This window comes from Anopheles arabiensis, chromosome 2 (assembly GCF_016920715.1).
Source record: "Anopheles arabiensis isolate DONGOLA chromosome 2, AaraD3, whole genome shotgun sequence".
Lineage (NCBI taxonomy): Eukaryota > Metazoa > Arthropoda > Insecta > Diptera > Culicidae > Anopheles > Anopheles arabiensis.
The window spans coordinates 94,683,580-94,706,016 of record NC_053517.1 but is presented as its reverse complement, the minus strand read 5'-3'; the positions used below and the strand labels follow the sequence as shown (position 1 = coordinate 94,706,016).

The 22,437-nt window shown below is 42.8% G+C and overlaps 1 protein-coding gene across 1 annotated transcript in view; it reads right to left on the bottom strand.

Moving 5' to 3' along the window:
• LOC120894037 (protein suppressor 2 of zeste) overlaps positions 1-20,443 on the bottom strand; it is a 52,176-nt gene extending 31,733 nt beyond the window's left edge. Inside the window, exon 1 of the mRNA XM_040296373.1 lies at positions 20,180-20,443. The gene's annotated coding sequence lies outside the window, so the exon portion shown is untranslated. The remainder of the gene's footprint in view (positions 1-20,179) is intronic.
• Between the last annotated feature and the right edge of the window lie 1,994 nt (positions 20,444-22,437).

The following is a 22,437-nucleotide window of genomic DNA, read 5'->3' as shown; positions in this document are numbered from 1 at the left end:
TGCTCAAATAACACCGACACCGAGCTCGATGCACCCGCGCACACCATGCACACACCCGTCCCTACGTCCCTGCGCGAGTGTTTGAGTGTGTGTGCAATTGCACTTCGCCACTGCACGGGTGATACGCATGCCGGGGCATTGTGTGACGACTATGTGCTTCTGTTCGGGAGGTTGTTTTCCTTCCACTTTTTTTCAATGGCCTTCCCGCTCCCAGTACGTTCAATTGCAATTTGTTGTTCCAAGGTATTCATCCGAAACATGAGGCACACATACAGACACACGACGCAAGTGGCGCGGTAGAATGCAATGCTGTTGCAGATAAGAACAATTCCGGTGTCGCTGCTGCTGCTGCTGCTGCTGCTCGACGACGCTTATTGATTTAACTTCTCTCGGGGACCGAAAAACTCGTCCCCGGTTGCATTGCATTTCATTTCTTTTTCGTACTTGAGGAAGTGGTGGAATTTTCCACACCCGTTTGCATGTCGCCGTTCGTTGCGTTGTGTGTGTATGCCCCCGGGGGCACAGGTTCAAGGCTGGAGCGCTGAACTGGACTGCCACGGGACTGACGGTTAGGGGAAGGGGGAGGTATAGCCAACGAGATTTATAGTTGCTGGCATGGATTGCATTTGACAGAGCGTTAATTTATGGGACCAGTGCACGAGAAGGTTGCACCGCTTATCATGCACGGCTGCCCCGACCTGGACCGTGTTTGGTAGTTGTGACAAAATTTGGCGATGAATATGTGTGAAAGTTTGACGAGGAAATTGATTTTATTGCGAGTCAATAAACAACTCAAGATATGGAATTGATTGCAAGAAGAGTTGTGCCTAAAACATAACAACAGTAGAGGAAGAAGAATGTCAAAATCAATAACTGTTGCATTTCAGATGGTAATGATTGACTAGTAGACGATTAGAATGTGTTTCAAATGTTACGTTTGTGGTGGGACTATTATTTTGCCATTTTTATGAGGATTTCAGTCTGAATTGATTTATTTGATTGTTTACAGCATTTTTTGAGCTAAGTTGTCTCGTCTTTAATAGCATGCAGTTCTGCATCTAATTTCTAATGACAAGACCTTGAACAGGTACTAATGTAAGTGACTTTTATTTAAAGATTTTTGCAATAAGTATGAGCAGATATAGTACATTTTTGTTGTGTTGAAGCCATTTGAGGTCCATAAGCAATAGCTTACGGAACAACTAAAATACTTTGGCTACGTGTTAAATCCCTGGGAATATAGTCAAACATTTGGAGCAGTTTAAAAAAAAGGCACCGTAATCACTTTTCATTGTGAAGTTATGAAATGATGATAATGCTAGTTTGAGTTCACAGATAAAAATGATCATCGAATAACGATGTTCAGCTGTTCATAAGAGGAATTGTTACCACATCTGAAGCTGACAGATATTGTTTTAAACATTGTAATAAATGTGCTTATCTTTTCTAGGACAGAAGGCAAATTTTAAGGTTGATCAGATTTCTAAAGAGTTCATAATGGTTTCTCCATACCAAATTTATAAAGCAAAACAAAATATGTTTTGGATGAAAGCCTTTTAAACGATGGTTCAGTTTTCATCTCAATTTATTTTTCATTCTTATTTACTTGCAAGTCTCAGTTAATGCCACCAAATAGATGCAGATAGCTAAAATTTGTCTAAAATTAACCAACATTTGACGGGCTCACTTTAAAATGATTCACGAGGTCTGTCAGCCGCCGTAACTACTTGGCTTTTGCGTTGTATTCCAAATCGAACTCATTACAGCGTGTTTTATTATCTCATTAGATTTTATGCATTTGCCGACAATCGCCAAACTAGTGATGGAAAATTGTGTAAAATCATGAGTTTCCAATTTCATTTCGGCATAAAAAAACGATTGTTTAGCAACCAGAATGTTGATGTTTCGCCGAAATTCGGTATTCGATAGCATTTTTAAGTGTTAAAAGTGTGTATGTGAAACGGTAAAAGTTTTGCAGAAAAATATGTAGACTAAAAACGTGAAAAAGTATTAACAGTGGCCAACATGTGATGCCAATTATCATGCGTTATTTCTGTCTTTAAAAAATGTTAAAATAGCGTTGACGGGTTATAAATGTATATTCATTTTATTCTGCAAATCGTGTGGGCTTTATATCGTACTGCCCAAATGCCGTTTTATATAAAACAATTTCAATTGCCGCTGTTCAAGTATCGCAGTCCAAGTATCTACATAGAAAAAGTAGCTGTAATTTACGGTGTTATTTTTATTTCAAACCTACATTTTTGATACAGGTCTGCTGTGACAAAAGCTTTGTCAGCAGAATTGATTTAAGCTATTAGAATCCAATGCAAAATTAAAAAGTAAACTATATAAACAATTAAATACATTATTCCGATAATTTTCATTGAAGTTTAATGAATATTTCCATAGCGCTTGCAAAAACGTTAGGTGTTTCTTTGAATGTAGAATACCTATATCAAATGACCATTTAGTGTCTAATGTCACTATCTCAGCTATTTCAATCAATGCCATAAGTTTCTTGAAAGCATCCACTTTAAACCTTTTCAGATTCTAACCATCAACACGTTTCTGTTTTTACTGTCCCCAAAATGAGTTTTGCTATAAAAGGTAAAATCGTATTTACTAAATTATTGTCTCGTATCATCAGAAACCCCACTTTCCTCTATTTCTCACTCTTTGCGAAGTCCTTTTACTTTGTCGATCCGAAACCACACAGGTACAGCCAAGATAGAGCTCCGAATCACTAGATAACGCTTCATTTTGCGAACCCAAACGCCATCACCATCATGTACTGCGATCTCGGGGGCACGTTAGTTTTGGAAATTTAATCAAATTTACCAGCACACCATCGTGGCGAAAGGTAAGTTTTACCTCCGTGCTGGTTGCAGTTGCACACTGGAGCGAATCGTTGTTCCCTAGCCAATACACTGTCCAATGCATCCCGAGCAGAGTTAACTGGCAAAACTCGGCAAAGATTGCATTCGCACATGGCAGCACAAGATCAAGTTTCCAGCCGTGTGTATGCTGCCAGACAGTTTGTGTGGGAAGCACGCGAGACGACGCTATCGTATCGCTTGTATCGGAAGTCATGTGTGAGTGTTTGTGTGTGTATGTTACGTATCAGCTTGTGGCGTGCACCGGTCCAGTGGGGCTCATAGTTTATGACCACTTGTGCCGGAAGGCTGTCGCTGTCCGGGTTGGTGGTGGTGACCGAGCTCGTCCGATAAGATTTTGTAGCAGTACTGTCCGCTCTCTCTCTGTGTCCGAAACATACTCGGGATGGGGTGAATGCAAAGGCGTGAAGGCGATGAAGAAGCTGGATACCGTTCTCGGTCGTCCAGGCACAGCATCTTGTCCAGCCATCATCGCAACGAGCGGGTGGAAACGTCGCTAGTTATGCTGGAGATTGTTGTGTCCTGTGTCTGTCTTATCTTTTCCGTCTCCCCGATACACGATAAGATCGGAGCGGAGTAAGCGATGGAAAGTGGTCGTGCCCAAGCGAACTAGTTTCAGCTCTAGCACGAACGGGTGGTTTTTGTTGTGGCATACAGTAGTGGACGTGACAGTGGCAGATAAAGTGCGCAAACTGACCGTTTCCAAGTATTTTGTTTATGGATTTATAATTAGATGCAATTGATTTAAGAAACAAAATTTACATATTACCCTTTAAAGAAGACAAAGTATTTCAAATCGAATAAACAAATTTCAGCTGCGTTAAGCATAAACAATCACCCAACAACAGCCCAGGGAATGGGATAGCTATGACGCGTAATTTGAATAATTCTCGGTGTACACAACGCATAAGAAATAATCACTAATGGGCGGGTTTGTGCTTTTATGCTAATCCATGAATCCCATTTCAAGCACCTTATTCCAGTGCATTGTGGCCTTAAACGTTTGCAAATTCATCGCAACCCGTTCCAGGAAATGAAGCAGAAAATGCGACTCGTTTGTACCGATATAAGACAGTTTCATTAGCAACCAGTGTATAACTTCAATTTCAGAACGGAGTGCGATCACTTTTTGATAGGGATCATCACGTCACACTACCAAGAGGAGCAATCTGCGCGGTGTGTAGAGTGAAGAACAGTGAACCACCCCCCTGGGTATGAAGGTATTGATTTTGCAACCCAGTCCTACCCGCTTCCGTTTCCCCTTCCTCCGGTGATCCAAACAGATGAAGTACCTTTTGCACCATGCGCCTTTGCAGAATTGATGCTAAACCCACGATAAGCCTCATTTTAAAAGTCTTCGTGTACGCTGTTCAATGCTTTTTCTTGTTCGGCGATGCTTTTGCCTTCCCTTTTTCTTATTGTGCCCTTTTAAGCCCTTGCTTTTTTTCTGTTCATTCCCAGCTCGTTCGCGTGGTAAAGAGCGTCTAGCATGGGGCTAGGTTAATGTGTGTGTGCATCGTGCCAGTGCTCGGCAAAACAAAAGCCAAAGGACGAACGTGCACACGTGGAAACGGGAAGAGTGAGGAGGGGAGGGAGCTTTGGCGCAAGGTAATTGAATTGAAACAAGTCTCATAGGAACTCTTCCAACACCACCCAGGCTCCTTCTCTGGGCTAGACGAGCTGGAATTATCTCGAGCGTGTGTGTGGCTTTGTATGTGTGAGTTTGCTGTTTGAAGGTTTCCTTGCGATTTGAGCACGTTTACTGCACGATTCAACACGGCAAGGCGGTTAACCTTTGCGCCGTCTAGAGATTCTTAAAGACGATTTTATGCAAATAATATTATTTATTTCAATGCTTTTGCATTCTCAGAAGCTTCATGTAAGCGATTCATATTTTTCATACCATCGACTGGTGATGTTCGCAACTCGACTCCGGGTTGTCTGCCAGCCGTCCACTCAGTTGCTCCAGCACCGGGAGGCCTCCCGCAACAGCCCCGTAACCGTACAAGGCAAAACCGGACACCGGAATCCAAATCGAGGCGTATTCCTTTTTCTGCCAGTTGCTTGTTATCTCACGCCGTTTCGTCGATGCCGTTCCCCAGAGGCTGGAGCAGTAGGGCTAGGCCACTGATAAATGGACTGCCGGACTGCCGCGGGACCCATCAACGATACCCCCCGCCGCTGTCGCCAGTGGGGCTCGGGAGGAGGGAATAAATCATACTCGCATCTCACCGTCAGGCCCCGTTTGGATTTGGAGCTGTGAGGAACATCCTAGCAATCGTCCAAGTAGCGGTGTGTCCCCACTTGTGGACTATTTTAATGAGCGAACAGTTTGACGGCAGGCAGGGAAAACTCGTCTCAACATCATTAAAAAACGTTTCAGCCTGTGCAGTAAGGAGCAATCCGCGTGCGCGAAATGCGAAACTAGTTGACCGTGAATGCGATGCGTTGGGCTTGTATGGTTCTCCCGCTGCCGCTACCGGGGTTCAAAGTGACCCGGTGGGAGTTTTGTTGTCAGCAGAAAGGTGTAGTTGCACTGTTATTACGCTTACCCCGTGCACGGGTTTATGCCAAAGGGTGCATAATGATGGGTGCTGTTTGTAGCGGGATGATGGACTACATGGCGCCGCTCATTAGTGTTGCCCTTTTTTAAAGCTGGGAAGGATTGAAGGTGCAATACCGGGAAGTAACGTTTACTGTGTTATGGGGAAGGTGTGTGAACATTGGTGTCAAGTAACATGTGTAGTTTGATGAAACAATGGTGAAAGGGGAGATCGCAATGAGATTTAAAGTTGTGTAGTATACGTTAAAGTTCGTTCAAATGTTAAACGCATTTCTTGTGATGATCTTTTTTTGCAATTATTATTTGGTTTGGGTTGAGATTTTTGCCAATTGAGTTTGTTGTTCGATATTGCTCAGTTTAATAATTGATTTTTTAACTTATACTTGCATTAAAATTATCAAATAAATGTTAAACGAAGCAAAGAATAGTTTTTTTTTGTATTTTGTTTGTCAATTCTTAACAACATGCCCGTCATGGATGCATGTCTAGAATGGAGCCTCCTCACGTAGCAAGGACTCTCACTTCCGTCGCTTTAGTGGTACTGAATAAGTCTCGAAAGTCTGTATAGGCCTGAATATCCGCGTTAGGTTGTTATGTCAAGCAGACGAAGTTGTCCTAAAGACGGGTCAGATCACAAGGCGCACTGAACTCCACTTATTAGTATTGTGAATCGATTGAAAAATGGTAGTCCATTAGATAGATGCGCCGGCTCCTACAATGCCATGCGGAGTCAATTATCAATCAGAACATCCGCTTATAATGCTATCCGGTATAAACTATCCGTTTGCTTAGTACTTATAGATATCATGTATAAGACCATAGCCAAGGAAACGTTTTTAGATGACCACGTTGGTCTTTTACTCCAATTAAAGGACACAGTTTTAACGGCTCAAAGTAAACGAATTTTGAGCATTACTAATTATTTGCTTTAGTAGTTGTATATTTACTCTGCACTATACTGCAAGACAAATAATTGATAGGACCTTTGGATTGAAAGATGTTTAAGGCGACAACGGCGAGAAGTAGTTGAATTTTTCGCAGGACGTGGATAAAGAAATCGTTCTTAAACCACTGTCGTTTACCCCTATCATGCATCTCATCTATCATGTGGGGTCATCTTCACCTCTAACCTCATTGTCACATTCAGTTCTAACCGCATTGTGGTGAAAGTTACCATGTCACCTGAAAACCAGCCTAATTTGCTACAATCTACATAATTATCAACCTGTTCCATTGGCTAATCTCGAAAACCAATTACCACAGTTGGAACTGAATTCCCCGAATTACTGAAGGTTATAGAGAAGAAAGCAGCATGATTGTCAACATACAACCAAAGTGAATTTGCAATCAGAAATAGGTATCTCACCATCTCACGATTGCCCGCTCAAGGTGAGCAAAAGTTGAAAAGCCACAAAAAGATTCCATCTTGTAATCGAATGGAATAAATCATCTCGGCCGGTAAGAAGCATGTTGCTCTTAGAATGGCACTGAACTGGGGCTGGCAATTTCCACCTCACTCCAGATGACTTTACCGGAAATTTGTTGGTTGGGAAAACTTTTTGCCCAGAAATGCATCCGCTAATTTTGTCGAAAACTTTAGCCCAACTTCCGCTTTGTGTACGTGTACGTGTACTCCTCTCCGATGGGTGTCTTCCTCTGGGTGGTTTTGGGAAAACAGCAAGTGCGAACAAGAAAAATGCACCCGGAAATAGTGCGAAAATGAACGAGCACTATCCGGTGAGTCCTGGCCACGGCGGGCTGGAACTAATTTTAAACTCAATTAATATTCATGCTCTGATTTATGTTCACCTGTCTGGTGCACTCCGGGAAAGGGTAAGCTGAAATGCGGCACAGGAAAAACGGACCAAAACGAATCGCCGAGCACTGGCATCCGACGAGAAATGGTCCTTAAAAGCTATTTCGCGTCCTATCTTGTACCATTCGCTCTTTATTTCGCTTATCGCTGGTCACATTTTTTTTCTGGCGGGAAGATTCACATCCTGCCGACAGCAAAAGCTCACAAAGCGTCGAGTATGAGACGAGGACAGAAAAATGTGGCCCTTGAATGGAATTCACTCCGGCACCGGAGACTCCCGATGGAGCAATCACGGGCGGTGGGTTATGTCGCGGCACGACACAAGGTGTAACAGCGGTGAAGCGGCTGCCGTGAGGTAATAGAATTATTTTGTTCGCTCTCTACCTTCTGGATGGCATTTTTTCACCCTCCCCTTTCTCTCTCTCTGTACAACGGGCCCATTTTGTGACAATTGTCCCATTCCATCTGTCTGGTGTCCCCCCTAGTTTTTGTACAGACATCCTACCGTACCGAGCAGTGTAGGGATCCTGAGGATCCTATCCTGGGGAGCAACCGGAAGTAAAGTTCAGCCGTATGGTGGCGATGAAGCCGAGGCGGATTGGGTGAGTTGGAAGTTATGCCACGGAAATTAATATTCATCAACAGGTTGGTAATGGACGGGAAGGATATGGTTTACGCGGGGGTTCTCAGGCACAGTTAACAGGGAGCGCCTAACTACTTGGTCTGTTGGACTTTCAGCGCTCCACCATGGGGCGTTTGATTTTTAATGGAGTGTAAAATTACTGGACACTTAAATAAACTTTAAGTCCGCTGGAATCTTGCCTTCACACTTGTAGCATTCGGGCATTGCAAATGAAGTGGTACTAATGATGAAAGAGAGTGGTTGAGCCGGGGATTACGAGGTGTGAAACGGTAAATGAATATTCGAACGGAGGAAGTAGTAAAGAAGTTAAAGGGAAACTTAATAAAACAATCAATTGCTTCTAAGTTGATTTATAGTTATATGGTTTATAGTGTGTGTTACTTGCTATGTTGAAATAATGAAATCAATGTTCAATATCTTTAGTCGTAGTCTGTGTAGGTTATCCATATGTAGTCTGAAATCTTAAGAGTCTAAAGTAATTTTTTGTAATATCAAAAAGCACCTGGAGTTGTAGCATCATATTCTAGCAAATGCATAACAAGGTTTAAAATTATAACCAATCCTAAACTGATTCTGTTGCTGAACTGATGTGAAAAAAGTAAGAATGCAGTAATTTGTTATAGCACAATTGCTCGCAAAAACAGACATTTAAAGAGTGTGGAATAGGGGATATGGTAGAACTGGATGCATAAGATTGCCAACTTTGGTAGTTGGGGAGTCTCAGACGACTAACAGATAGCCAGATAGATATGGATATTTAACGAGAACTGTTTGTTTTCCATCCAGCCCGACACATTGTAGTAAAGGTAGGCTTGTTCGGTCTTTGGTACTTAATAGTTTAGGTCGGGTGTAGACAAACATAAAAAGAAGAAAAAAGGAAGATGATGAGTAAATGGCAGTTAACGAGTAAGATATTCTCAACACATATGCCTGTTAAGATTAATACATAAGAAGTGTGCAATGAAAGTGTGTGTTTGAAGGCCAGGAAAAAGAAGCACTTTATAGAATACTTTAGAGGTTATATGTCCATTAATTCAATGGTGCACTTGTTAACAGCCTTTCGTGGGCCGCAATAGCTTATTTAAATATCATTGTTTTAGGTGTTCCATTTCGAATATGGGAATTATTAATCATAGCCTCGCATAGCTTCATACAGAACCCTCACAGGACGCCAGTTTGACATACCTGCCTTGTTATTAAAGGTTACGAATTCCCCAAATTTTCCCCTTTTTACAGATGTATCTAAAATAATCTCAATGACTAAAGCGTGTCTCTGTGTTGAATAGCATTCCAGTCCACTGAAGCGAGGCAAATTCAATCTGCTTGTCTATATTAAGGTTGTTTTTCATAATAAAAAAACCCTGTGATTTTTAATGTTTTTTCACCCATAAAGATTTAATAATACTTGGAAGGGTTAATTTGGGGAAAATCATTATTTTACAGAATGATGAACGATGTACAACTTGGTTAGGCAATGAAACCCTTTCGGTGTGGTAAGATCCTTCGAGTTTATACGTTAGTTATACGCCAGACACTGAGTTGAAGCATACTGTATGAGTCCTTCCAGTTTTAAACATTGTACGAGAAATCTGGTTTGTGCACAAAAGCTTATGACGATAGCTCCTATTTCATAGCTCATCGTAAGATTTGATCTCAGGTTAGGCGAACTGTTAATCCGCATACTTTAATATATAATTGATTGGTGTAAAAAGCTCCCCTTTTCTCGAGAGAAAATGGCTAGAACAATATAGTGGAAAAGTTTCTATACTACTGATGGAGAGGTATCACTCCTTCATGCTGTAAAGAAAGACACTCTGCAAAATACCCTAAGCCTTATTGAGTTTTTATTGGACATACTTTCGATAAATACATTCGATTAAGTAACAATATTATTATATATAGATTTTTTGATAATAAGTCTATTCATTATCCTTATTTAAACCACAAACTAGGATTATTTGGATCCTGTTTTGGTAGTAAAGTGGAATGCCACAAATGAAACTAAAATAACCTATTGACATTGTTAGCAGTAACGAGCGGTTTACTAATGAACCCCACTCAATCGAACCACACCCTTCCGTTGCCTTAACAGATAAATGCTTACCACAACAACCGTAGTAAGCTGTACGCTCCTCCCTTGGGTGACACAAATCATCACTTGACACTGACCAATAAATCATAATCATACACTGGTTAATTATGCATCATTACTACACTTCATCACGCTCACGTGCGGTAAGCTCTCTCCTGCGAAAACCCCCAAAAGCTTCCTCTTTCTCCCAATCCAGAAACCCCCTCAAACAGGTAAATATTTAGATTTGACCCAACACAAGAGTGTCCACAGGAGATTATGGACAGACCATCCATCCTCTACCTCGCTCCATTAGTACCACCGCACCAACAGTAACCCAAAACCGTCATCAACAAGTTAGTGTCAAGTGCGAAAATGGAAATACATTATTCATGTTCAGATACAATAAAGCAGACACCAACCAACCACGCACGCACGCATGCACACAAAGAGCACTGTGCAGAAAAACCAGCACAAAAACCGAAAAACGTTGGAACAAAAGTGCCTGAGCACTACTGGGGACATTCATTAGTGTCACTGGGTGGATAGTGGTGGTGATGATGCACCCAAAATAGATACAGCTCTCTCCGTTTCCCGTCCATTTAAAAAGGTCGTCAGGTGTAATGGTAATTAATTAACCTCGAACCATCGGCGAGAAGCTGTGCATCGGTGCACTTGGCACACATTAAACCTGCGGGACAACCGAAATATGGCCTCATCTCATATGGTTTGGTTGTTGTGTTAAATTGTTTTTCCGTCCCAAAAACTGCGCTCCATCCCTCAGCAAGAGACACAGACAGGGAGGAATGAGTGAGAAAGTGATAATTATCACGCTTATCGCAAACGGGAGCGCTTTTTGCGCATTCGGCATGATTTAGTGCGCGCTCCAGCGTGAGTTTTCAACTCGTTTGTAATAATAATAATGATTGTAGTCCCTTTTCCCTGTAACCCTACAAACCCACGCGCACACACACAGCTCTGTTTGAGCATCCCGTTTTAATCTGCCTTTGGGGCATGAAAAGGAAATCCCAACACCAGCAGCAGGAGGTGGGAGGTTGTTATAAAACCGGACCTCTTCATTCCCGGTCGCGTGGTGTCCTCTGGTGGGAGAATGGTGGGCAGAGAAACTGAACCGGAACCAACCGTTGGTGAGGACAATCAACACGGGCACTTTGTACGTGCCTGTGTGTATGTGTGTCTGTAAAAGGCAAACAACGGCAAAGGCCGGAAGGAGCGGAGCCGTGTCATCATCATAAATTTTATTAAAATTTCAATCCGATCCGCTTCGGGGCATTAAATGAGTTCAGTCACAACGAGCGCCTCCGCTCGCCAACTCTCGGGCTGCTTCACGAACCTTACCGTACCGATTTTCCACCGTGCCCGAAACGAAACCCAGAGCTCGTTGTCCTTGGGATGCTTCGAATGAAATGGAAAAGCGGGAGCTATTTGTCTCTGTCTATTTCCTCCTCACTGCCAGCCAACCCGAAGGACAATTGGCCTCGAGTGGGTTTGCGGCCTACCGAGGCGTGGGTTTTGGGCCCTATGTATTTGTGTGCTTGTGTGTGTGTGCACAAATAAGAACATCAGTTGGAAAACAGAAAAAGGGGGATTTGCCGTAAGGACGACACGAGCCTGTAGTTTTCGTACACGCTGGTGGAAAAAGACAAACAAGTGCCTGTTTTTTCCGAAGAGGCCAAGGACGGTGGTGGTACTGTAGCATGGTGGTACAGTGAAGGGCTCATGTTTATTAAGTTTTAATAGAATTTAAGAAATAATTATGGTATTTTGTACTGGGTGGGATATTGGAAACTAAAAATGAAATTCTAGTAGGGATGTTAATTAAGGAAAATGTTAAATGAAATTCTGCGATATTATTTAATAAAAGCCTCTCAAAAAGATAGATTGATTGAAGAATACTTTAATAAATAAGTTATCAATTTTCCTTCTATTTTAAATGTGAATCCTTTTCATGGTAAATAAAATATTCACGCAAAATGAACGTGGCATCAATTGAAGCGTGTACTGTATTATTCAAACAATTCTCACAGCACTCCACAGCCCACGTACACAGCCCCACAAGCCTACGACGGAAGTGATACGACGAGGGAGAAAGATAGCAAAAGAAAAAAACGTACCAGGAAATTCCCCCCATTCTCAAAGAGTCGAGGCAGAAAACAGGGGAAAGAGAGCATTTTCCACACGCAAGCATTGCAGCCAGAAGCGGGTGCAGAGGAATAAAATACCCACTCACACCCAGACAACCTCGACCGGAAGCCTCGCTGGGGATGGGGAAGTCCTTCGTTGAAAGCCTCTTGAGAAATCCCCAAGCAAATTTCCACTTCAAAACTTGTGGGCTCGCGTGAAGGCAGTGGATGTAGACTGTGGAAAAGCGTGGAGAACATCTTTCCATCAAAGCTCACTCTCATATCCTTGGTTTCTCTGTCATAGGGCCTCTCTCGCTCTCTCCCACCTTTTGAATGTCGTTTCTCACATTTCCCAAGGCCTACTAATACTACCCTAGTATTCTATTCGCGCGCCTTTCCGTTCGCTTCGGGGGAAAAATATGCCTCCCTGAAGGACGAGTAGCGACTCATCGCTCGATAAAAATGTCCGTTTTTTATGATTGTCGAAAGGTTCGGTTCGATTTTTGGGACAAATTCTACTGATTTCTACCCTGTTTTGGGTTGTTTTTCCAATACCTGCCCAACGACATAAACATGTTCCACACTTTGTGCCACCAGCCGAACGGGAAGTCGTCGAAAGGCTCTTGGGTGGTTCTTGGGTGGTTCAAAGAGTTGTGGGGGACTTTTCATGATGTCGTTTTGTAGCTACGGTGAAAAGACACGGTGCAGGGAGGAATAGAAACCCCAACCGGATCGTCGTTTTATGTGAAGAGTTGTGAACAGTTTTCCCTGGAGGAATTATCAATATGTATGGCGCAACCCCTTCGAAATGGTGATATGATGTGTTCCGTGTGTTACATTTGTTAACAAACGAAAGACAAAATTTAGGGTTGAGCGTGACGTACAGTATAAGTTTATCTAAAAAAATACTATATCCTTTGATTTTAACAAACATGTGTGATAGTAGCTTTATTTCGATACTGTGAAGAACATCTTGTTTTACCCATGCTCATCTGTCACTCAATTAAGGAACTCCCGGCAAAAGACCTCCGGGAAACCTGTTCCGTCCTACCAATACCATCAACCGTTGCTCCTCGATCGATACAGCGGGCTCAATAAATTACGAGCCAATCGTGAAACTAACTCATTAACCGGTAGTACTCAGTGCCAGGCGAGGACGCTCCACGGTACCAGCAAGGGCGAGGACGCACAATGTCAATAAGCGCCACGTGGATCATTACGGCGTCGGCCTTTTGCTTACCGTTTTATTCAACTTCTTCCAACCTTCAGCAATTGCTCGCACGTGCCATTTAACTGCCTGCTTTTTTCCCGGCTCTGATGGACTCATTTACTCTGCCAAGAATGGCTGTAGTCTGTAGCCGTGTCTGTGGACAATATCGTTTGAACAACAGCGATAACCGTAACGCTGTCGTTCCTCCAAACCCCTGTCGGTGCGGTATTTATGTGATCCATCTTAATTTCTACAAATTAAAAAAAGAACCGACCAGTAGGGAAAGGGGATGGGTTTGCGCGAGAGAGAGAGGCTTTGCCGCAGGGAGCATTATTTTGGGATAGGAATTTTATTGAAAATGTTTGCTTTACGTGCGGAAAGAATGTACAACAGCAATCAATGTAATTTCTCATCCCAAAGAATTTAATTGAGGTGTTTTGATACAGACTTCAAAATTGAACCCATTTTTGATATTTTATTTCTTAACAATGTTTGTAAATAATATCTTTGAAATAAAGCTTAGTTCATGCATCAACGTAATTAAAAATGAAGGATATTTTTAACTTGCTTATTTAAAAGTTGTTCGGGAATTCAGCTTCAATTGATCCTGAAAGTCGGCTTGATCCTGAAAGCAATGGTTGATCTAATAAGTACTGAAGTTAAATATGCAAAGCTATGGAACAATTGTATTTATTTAATCAGAATATGCTTTCATTTTGATCTATATTAAATTAAACAGTTCAATCTTTCGTATGACCTCTCAAATTTATGTTCAAAACACACACGAATAAAGGTGTTAATAGTTAAACAGTTACGTCGGCATCTGCTGATTTAGGATGGTATTGCTCTCATAATTTTTTAATATACAATTTTTCTTCCCAGGGAGTGTCAAACGCCATATCATGTGCGTGTGTACACACATATGCCCAGGAAGTCGCACAAGTCACATACGCACCAAATGCGGCTGACAACCGTTACCGAACGCAAGAACGTAGGAAAAAATGCTCCCGCAAAGGGCAACACGCAGCCTGCTGCATGGTAATGGATTTTGCACGACCAAAAAGCAAGGGTTTGGCACCACCATCACCATCACCTGCTTCTATATCAATTCGTCTGTTTCGTTGGTTGAAAATCATTGCCACAGGCAGAGAAGAAAGCCTGCGGCAGCAACAGCAACAGCAACATATGTTAGTTCCAGGGCTCTACCGTTTTGTTTGCTTGGCGTGTCGTGTGTTTTTCTTCCTTTTTCGGCTGTGTTGCGTGACTCTCGAGTACTTCCGTGTCTCCGGGAACACCCTTGGTGCGAGTACTTGACTTTTCCATCCGACAACGCTCCGTGCTGGAGACGCTTTTCCGTGTCAATCAACACCCTCTCGGTATCGGGCGGCTGAGGAAGTGATTGCATATTTTCAACGTACGCACACACTGCCAGGGAGAGAAGCAAACACAAACACACAGACACACAAGTGTCAATATTCTCTTTCTCCCTGTAGCATCGTCAATCCTTCGGCGGGTGTCAAGTCCTATCGGGAGCCAGCGTGATTTACCCAATCTCAGCATTTTTTCCCACCGATTTTCCCACTTCTTACCCAAGAAAAACCCAAGTTTCATCCCAAACCTTCTTGAATCCGTTACCTTTTCTTCGCGTTTCGTTTGGATTCGTGTGAACTGTCAGCTCGGTTTGTTGGTTTGTGGTGGGAATGAGTAATCCGACACGACTGGGACGATCTGTTCGCGTTAGAAATGTTGGGGTACCAAGCAACTGTCTTCTTTAATTCATTGCACGGTTTTTTTTGTACAGGAATTTATTCATTCAATATTACGCCCCAAAAACTCCTCTTCTAAAACAGAGGGAGAAAGAAACTTCTTAAACAAACCATCTGTAAGAGCATTTTCCGCATAAAGAATGTACCGTGGAGTGCTCGTGCTAAGTGCAATAATGAAAAACACATTTTAATAAAAGATGAGTGGTGGGAAACAAAGCAAAAACACCACTGTACGGAACAGTGAGAAATACATTCACGCTATAAAGTGAAGAATAAAACTTAATATTCCCCACAGCCCAGAAGCGAAAAAATATTTTGCGCATTTTTGCTTTGCTGCTACGTTATCTTGCACCTTTTCTATAAGTTTTATGCTGTGAAGCATTTTCATAATTTTTATCCACGCACGCTCTCTCCCTATTTTCCACCATTCTACGGCTGTGGTTTAATTTCATGAAGGAATGGGAAAGCAATAAAATCTTGTCGGTTTTTCTCCACATCATCTCGTCTTGGGGGAAGGCATACACGAGCAAAAGGGAGCGGATTTACGGAGGAAATAGATTGAAAAGTTCCAAAACTCAAGAGCAAAGGCTGGGGGATTTGGCTTTTTACTTCATCCATATGAAGGGATTTTTTTGTCGTTACCCTCCTGCGTTAAGGAATGTTTCCTTTTTTATGCTGTGATTTTGATTGTCATGTGAGGGGAGAGTTGTGCTGCCATGTGTGGGGATGTGTGATTTGGCACATTCTTTTTTTAGAGATCGGTTGCTGGTGTTTGAATGAAATAACGCATTAAATAGATAATGGTGGCTTTGCGTTTTGCGTTTTTGGCAACGGTGTGTACGAAAGATGGAGCATTTGCAGCTGTAAAATGACTTTGAAATTTTGAAATCTGTTTGGCATCGTAACAATATAATGATGTGTGAAATGATGTGAAGAAATAGCATTAATTTGAAGCTTGAGTAGATTCATCGTACCTGCTAGTGCTTTAAGAAATTTAGACTGGTAGGAATTAATCAAACCAGACGTGCAAACAATGAAAACCAACCAATGATAACGGAAGTTGTTAGGTTGAAACAAATAGATGGCTTTTTTGACAGGAACTCTTAAAGTTATATTATCACATGTCCTGTATGTGACGTGATATTATTGTTATTCATTCCTAGCATATAAAATCGTGCATTGACTTTCAAACGGATACTCTTGTGATACAAGAGTGATAAAAATGCGCTTGTTGGAAACATAATGAACCTATTATGCTGCAATCTCTCGTACAATGTCGAGAAGTTGCACAAAGTGTGTTTGTAGCCAAGCTGTTGAAACATGAGATTGACGTGGCTGAGCTGGTAAAAATATCCCCATTAACGCGCCTGCCACAAATCATATACAACGTACATTTTTGCAAAATGAGTATAGAGGAAGCCTCATAGCCTATAGAAGACCCTCTCTTGACAACGTGTAGACAATTCAATTATCACTTGGTAAAAGGCAAGGTTAGATTTAGCATTTGGGCGGTCCCGTGGTACAGTCGTCAACTCGAACGACTCAATAACATGCCCGTGATGGGTTCAAGCCCAGAATGGACCGTCCCTCCGTAGCAAGGATTGACTATCCGGCTACGTGGTAATTAATTAAGTCTCGAAAGCCTGTATAGGCCGGTATATCCGCGTAGGACGTTACGCCAAATAGAAGAAGATTAAGCATAAAGAATTAAGTGGCAAGGGTCAAAGTTTATGTAGTATCAGATCCTAAAATTGTCGAAAAAAATAAATAAATAAATTATTGTTTGACAGATTTGCTAGAACATATACACATTGGACAAGCATTAAGCAAATATGATTGTGCAGTCGTCAAGTAGGCCAATTTTACAACATGGCTGTTATCATTAGGTAAATTTTGCGTTAGCGTTTCACCTTACTTTCAAAGGCTGTGATCGACTAATGATGAAAAATGTTTATAAATTTTCAATTATAGCCTCGTTAGTTGGACTACAAGGAAAATAAGCTATGGTCACCTAAACACTACGTAGACCTACAGACCACGGGAATCCATTGAAGAAGGCCGCATTGGCCACACAACCTAACAACCCCAACGCAACTGAGATGGCGAATGAGGCACATAACATACTTTGTTTTGGCAACTTTCATGTTAAACATGCCGTCTATGAGGCCATCCCCCACGGTTAGATCCGTAGCTATTTCCTTAAAAAAATTGAACTTAAAAACTTTAAAGTGGTATAGCAGCAGTGGTAGTATCAGTAGTCTTTGTAGTAGTAGTTTTGGTAGTATTGGTAGACACAATAGTATTAGTAGTAGTAACAGTGGCAGTAATTTTAGAAGCTTTAGTAGTAGTAGTAGTAGTGGTAGTAGTAGCAATAACAAAAATTTAAGAAGCAGTAATAATAACAGTAGTAGTAGTAGGATTAGTAGTAGTAGTAGTAGTAGGATTAGTGGCAGTAGTGGTAGTAGGATTAGTAGTAGTAGTAGTAGGATTAGTGGCAGTAGTGGTAGTAGGATTAGTAGTAGTAGTAGTAGTAGTAGAAAATGAAGAAGAAGAAGAAGAAGAATAAGAGGAATAAAAAGAAGAAGAAGAAGAAGAAGAAGAATAAGAAGTAGAAGAAGAAGAAGAAGAAGAAGAAGAAGAAGAAGAAGAAGAAGAAGAAGAAGAAGAAGAAGAAGAAGAAGGAGAAGAATTGGAGTTTGGATAACAGTACACACCGCCGCTCAGTAATTTTTTACTAAAATTTGTTCAACTGCATGTTCAGTAATCGTTTCAGTTTAAGTATGTTGATGTTGTTGAATGATGTTGAAGAACACAAATACTACATGCCAACAACATAAGGTACTTGCCAACCCGGAAAGTATTTTATATATAGTATATCTCTGCAAGGAAAGCAGTACTACAACAATACTAAAAATAAGCAGCAACATTACCAACATTGCACAACATTACCCATAAAGAGACATGGCAAATGGCTTACATTGTAGCTGCGCGCTGGTTCACTGGCAAGCGCACGTGCTGATTAGATTGTCTGGCCCGAGGGCTTCGGAGAGTTTTATCAACTCATGCTGTGTCAGCGTACCTTATCGGTTTCCCGTTTCCCATTCGACCGAAGAAACCAAGATGTCTACCGGCACCGTTTGATGAGTCTGCTGCTGCTGAGTGCTCATTAAGAAGCAATTAACGCGCTATCGCTAGCAAACTGGCAAATTCATTACTTTGCTTGATAATATTTCCTCAGAAGCGCTCTTGAATCATTCATCGTTTCTTTGGCTCATTCAACAATTGCAATCGCGTACAGTCTTCAGCATAGAGCGCGATCCCGCGATGACCTTTCCAGCGGATCAATTCGTTAGGTGATCGCCAATGCCGAGCAGAGCGCAACAGTTTTATGAGCGCATTGGGTAGTAAAATCGTACTTTACGATTGTATTATCAAGCTTTGTGCTCTGGAAAGAACGCTTACAGTGTGGTATGTGGTATGCGGTATTTGTCATCACTAATGACACGCTATAAGTGAGCCGCTCCAGCCGAGTTATAGAAAAAAAGAAGATAAATGACAATCCGTAACCTCCCCCCTTTCTCGACCAGTGATGTTGATGAAACTGCTGAAAACCTCTTTCTAAACCTCCATTTGACAGCTCATGGTGCTGTAGGCATATTTAAATGTTTTGCAGCACATGCCGATCCTCACGCACGCGGAATGAGCCGCAATGAATGGCCATCATAAAATCAAGTCACGCAACGCAAAGTGATACCACGGAACGCGTGCCTTCTGCCTCGCCGGCGGTTCGCCCAAAAAAGTCAAAATCACAAAAGCAGACAAGCAAAACCAAAACACCACAACCGACGAGGGGTGGAAGCTCCAAAGAAACAACACCCGCTTGCGGGTGACGTACGCGTTTTGGAGCGTCTGCAAAAAAAACAAACAGCTTTCAGCACCCGGGAAGGGTCTCGGTCGTGGGCGCAAAGTGATCGTCGGACTTCGCAAATGAGTAGAATAATAATAATATTGTACGGTAATGTGTAATGAGTGTGAAATACATTTCATGATGAGGAAATTCAGTGTGGGATTGAGGTGAAGAAGCAAACATAAAGAAGAAGAAAGGGTGTAAAAAATGCCCAAAGGTGAACCGAAAATGCTGACCGTGAGCGAACGTTTGGGCGAATGTGGTAACGCCAACATCCACTGGAAATTGCTAATTTTGACTGTTTAAAAAGTAGAAGTGGCATTGTGACTCTTTCCTTTTCAACTCAATTGCTTTGTAAGGTGCTCAGCCCAGTAAAAACATGCAAATAAAAATCGATGTCATCAAGCTGTGTGCTGAAAAGTCGAAGCATCGACGTGGCAGCAGCAACAGCCAAACCGAACCAAAGCAAATGTTCCACTGGGGGGGAAAGGCACGTAGGCACGCGCATTTTACCGTACCGTAGACAGCAACCGCACTCTATCATCATCATCATCATCATCGTCGTCGTCGTCGTTTTCTAGGCGAACGTGTACACCCTTCGCCACCCCCCAACGGCCATCCCCAACGACCACCAGCGTTTGGAATCGTGCGTTACGAAAGCAACACCCTTGGACTGAACACCCCCCCAACCACCCCAAAGCGGGGGCGGGTGGGAGGGTTTGAAGCATCAGCAACAAACCCGAGGCCAATGCCGAAGCGCCCGAACACCGAACACGAACACCGACCGATGATTGTTTGTGCACAGAGGTGGGGGAGGTGGAAGAGAGGGTGCGATGGGGCGCGCGAGAGTGAAGCGTGAATGTAGAGAAAAATTCACGAAACTCACCCTGCGTTCGAACGCCCCAAAAAAAAGCGAAGCGGACGAGAGAGAGTTTGTGCTGCCTCTGCCGCATCCCTCCGCATTCCACTCCCCAGGTTTGCTGTTGGTGTGGTGGTGAAGGTGTGAGCTGGTGGTGAGATTGATCTCGAAAAGTTACGCGTGGTAGTGAAAATGCCACTGCAGCATGCTGTGAAAGTTGTTTCTTGTTGTCAATGAATTTCCTTATACGCTAACATGTCGCTAACTTTCTAAGCGTAAGTTTCTGCTCTTACTCTAGCTTACCTTGTCCAAAAGATGCTGCCACAAATGCCAAAAAAAAAAAAAACACCGCAAACAGTTACGCAACTTTACGCACGATCGTACGACGCAAATACGCACTACGCGATACGCAATACAAAAAAACAGAACCACGCAGCGCAAAAGCTGCCGCGAGAGCGCGAATCTCTTCGCTCCACCAACCACGAAGTTTCGTCAGTGAAATCTAGTAGAGCGTTGACACCGCCACACGGGAGACAATATTGTGTCTACTACATCCACCCCAACAGACACGCCGTACTCGACTGTGCTGTGAAAGGGGGAGCTGCCTTCGGCCGGTGTGTTCTGGCCTGTTGGAGCGCTCGGCTCTTCGCATTCGGTTATCAGCATCATCATCACCACCATCACCATCATCGTCATCGTGCTGATGATCATCATCAGCAACAACCCTTCGCATTGGTTACGCTCACCACCCCGCCGGACGTAACGTGTGCGAGAGCAAACCAAAACAACAGCAAAAAGAGAAGAAACGCATCATCATCATCGTCTCCGTAGTTGTGGTACGCACGTACCCGCCCTCTTTTTTACGTGAGAGCCCTCGCGCGCGTGAGAGAGCGTACAGCAGCGCTCGAGAGCGCGCCCTCCGTTGAGCGAGTGGCGGTGGCTCAGAGCGAGACGGCACACCAGAAAGGGTGTCGATTGGGTGGTGAAAATCCATTTTGTTCGCCCGAACTCACCCTCTCTCTCTCCCGGGGGCGCACGGGGTTTTCGAAGGGTGCGCCTTTTTTCGCCTTTCCCTTTTTCGCTCTCGCAGGAGCAGCACTGAGCGTGAGTGAACAAGCGAGAGAGAGAGAGACTGGTAAAGGGCGGTTTGTAAAACGAATGCCCTTTTCGCTGTAGCCCTTTCGCCCAGAATTTTCGTGTTTTCGCCCGGCTTGGGGTTGGTGTAAATTTTCCACTTCCGACCCCGGGGGCGAATTCGACCGTGAGTTCGGGCGAACGATTTTCCCCGAGCGGGCTTTCCCGACCGTTGGCCGAACGATGGACGTCATCGAACGCGACCGTTTTCCGTTCATTTTCGGAAGGCGAGGGCGGTGTGCGAAAATGGCCGAGCTTGGCCGTTCGTGGAAATTTTAATCGGGAAATCCGAACTGTTTTTCGCCCGACCAACGCGAACGGGCACTACGAGGGCGAAAGGTTTTTCACGAGCAAGGCAAGCGTCAGTTGGTCTTCGGGTCTCGAGGCGCATCCAGGTTGGTGCATGAACCGTACGCCGTTTTTGTCGGTCCGGGGGAGAATGATTAATGGTTAATTTGAGCGAGATGATTGGGTGGATTAGGGCGATTGGTTTATGTAGGGGCAGAATGTTGGGCAAAGCAAATGTCGAGAGAGCACAGTATGGAGCTAATGATTGACGCAAAAGACAAATTTAGATAGAAATTACAAGTTGGTTTTATGATTTGGTTTATCTAGAGCATTGCGTTAATCGCTAATTGAAGTTTGAGATAAAATTAATTATGTTTGGTATATTTTTGCTAAATTGCCTCATGAGCTTTCAGAGTTTGACTATTACAATTAAAGTTTACCTTTAGAAATAATAATCAAAGTCTTATATTTTCGGAATACGCAGCATTTAAATACTTTAATGCTGATCGTATATCTAAGAATTGATAGTTGGATCAATTCAAGTGGCTACATACCAAACTGGATAATGTAATAAATTTATGTCCTACTCATGGCACATAAACGATCAAGCAGCTGTGTAAGAGAACGTTTTAAAACGCGTTAAAACATTCAACTTCTTCCTGACCTCGGTGAGACGTTCGTTGTTCGCCGGATGCAACCAATCTTCCATTTATACCAATCTTTCACATCTATAAAAAGGCCATGGCTTTTCAACGATGACTCTCCTTCTTTAGACGTCTTTGTTAGACGTCTCCTTTGTCTTTGTTGGACGATGTGAAGGTCTTGGCGGAGAAACTAAGGAAGAAGACTCATCGTTTCGATGTCCACACCATGGATCAGAAGCAACCATGAGGATGCATCTGAGCCGTTCATCATTTATTTATGAGAATAGACTGATGCTGTTGGATAAGAAGTTTTGTTTGCAAAGATATGTTATATTCTTTATATCATAATGGCTATACTATCACATATGGCGGAGACAGACAAGAATCGATTGAAGATGTCCTAAAACTAATAGGACTCTGGAGCCCTAACATTTTGTGAAGATGTTGTCTGAGGGTCTCACAATTCAGCAAAACCTCAGTAAATCGGATAGACTC